This window comes from Carcharhinus amblyrhynchos, chromosome 2 (assembly GCF_965287045.1).
Source record: "Carcharhinus amblyrhynchos chromosome 2, sCarAmb.v2.hapA, whole genome shotgun sequence".
In the NCBI taxonomy this organism is placed as follows: domain Eukaryota; kingdom Metazoa; phylum Chordata; class Chondrichthyes; order Carcharhiniformes; family Carcharhinidae; genus Carcharhinus; species Carcharhinus amblyrhynchos.
The window spans coordinates 31,039,047-31,040,894 of record NC_137325.1 but is presented as its reverse complement, the minus strand read 5'-3'; the positions used below and the strand labels follow the sequence as shown (position 1 = coordinate 31,040,894).

Genomic DNA, 1,848 nt, shown 5'->3' with positions numbered 1-1,848 from the left:
GGGGGGTGCGGCAGGCAATCATCCCAGCCCGCTACCCTGTTTGAATAGCGCAGCAGGCAGCGAGGCTGATTACCATATTGAAATTCACATTTCATTATTATTAGGGAATCCAGGACAATATTCTCCAGGCTCGCTAATGTCTCTCACCCCGCCGAAAGATGTTCTCACCTGTGGGGATTAAAGCTGGTCTCCATCAAAGGGGACCAGAAGTGGTCAGTTGCCGGGGAGTTGAGGAAGGGGATTTTAGGTTAATGGGCAGACACAGTAAGAAGTCTCACAGCGCCAGGTTAGAGACCAACCAGTTTATTTGATAGTAATCCCACAAGCTTGTGCAATTACTATCAAATAAACCGGCTAGACTCTAACCTGGTGTTGTGAGACTTTTTACTGCGTTTACCCCAGTTCAATGCCGGCATCTCTACATCATGACTACTTAATGGGCAGAGCCATAGACAGATTCTTAGGTTTAGTCACAGTTGGGAAGGAAAGAGTTCAGATGACTTACATCTTACAAGATAATGTTAACAGTTTGCTCATATGTGAATGCTAAGCATGTTAAAAGGAATGAAAGATGATTTTAATGATAAGAATCTATATTGATGTTAAATGATAATAGTATATTGATTTAAAATAAGTTTACAATATTCACCACAGCCAACGTTCGTAAGTTCATAACTAAAAGCCATTTAGTCAGCAGGAATATATTAAAGCTTCAAACTCAGGACAAATGTTGAAACGTTTAATGTAACATTTAATATTAAAATGTAAAGGGTCCATTGTCAGGACAATGGAAAGTATCGACTCCAGGGCCCAGAGCTGATGCTATCTATTGTTTTCTTTCGTTTTTGTTCCAGTTCAATCCAATCAAGTCCAATTCAGAGTCTCAACAAGTTGGGATATTCCTGATCCAAGCTGACAAGACAGGGCCCTCGTCTTGGGCTTGATCTACATGATCCAAGCTGATTGGAGTAGGTATAGCTCCTCCTCCAAGGCTTGATCTTATTTGCATCTTAGCCAAAAGGCCAAGATGCCACTTTAAAAAATTGCTTCAAATGAAGCTAAAATGTAACGTAATGACTTCAACCAAGCATAGCATGTCAATACTACACTTGATCTTAGCCAAAAGGCCAAGAAGCGATTGTTCTTGCAGTGTGCTGGTGGGAAAGGTATTTGAGTGGTAGTGTCCTTAGAGAGGCATAGCAATGAGGAAGTTAACCATGCCAGGGGAAGATATCCGGTTTTTGGGTTGACAGATAAAAGGTCATTAAGTCAAGTAGTGCTTCGCAATTGGCCGAAGTATTGTTTTGGACTGACATGTTAATATGAAATGAAATCAAGTCTAAGCTAATTAGAAGGAGTACCTTAGATATCAGAAAGATATAATTGTAATGAATTTTGGCTCAGTGCTTCAGATCTTTGGAGAGACCTTTAGCACCAGCTGATGTTATTTGATCCTTTGAAGATCTCCCGCGGCTGAGGTTAATGTCTTGTTTGTCTTGTATGTCTTTTATGCTTTTAAAATAAATTTTCTTCAAAGTTGAGAGGTATTGCCTTTATGAAATTAATTCATATTTCCTTAAGGTTTTAAGTGAATCAGGCCACAAAATTCCCCACAACAGGGGTACAGAGGCCATTGAGGCCCACCTGGGAGTTTGGGGACGGGGATGGGGGTGGAGGAGGCGTGATGCTGGTGCTGATGTCGGAATCCCAGGTGTTTTCAGACCCTGTCCATTGATGGACTCTTTGATGTACAGAATGCCAAAGATTCATTCAACTCAAAAAATGTGGGAAAAACTCCCATTTTCCTGCCTGTTGGGCACCTAGTTTTTTGGGAGAATTTTCTCAAGA

The 1,848-nt window shown here is 41.1% G+C and overlaps 1 non-coding gene across 1 annotated transcript; it reads right to left on the bottom strand.

The window, feature by feature from the left end:
* Positions 1-940: 940 nt before the first annotated feature.
* On the bottom strand, positions 941-1,139 carry LOC145362191 (U2 spliceosomal RNA). Its single transcript, XR_013889951.1, has one exon. It is a non-coding gene; the product is annotated as a U2 spliceosomal RNA (small nuclear RNA).
* Between the last annotated feature and the right edge of the window lie 709 nt (positions 1,140-1,848).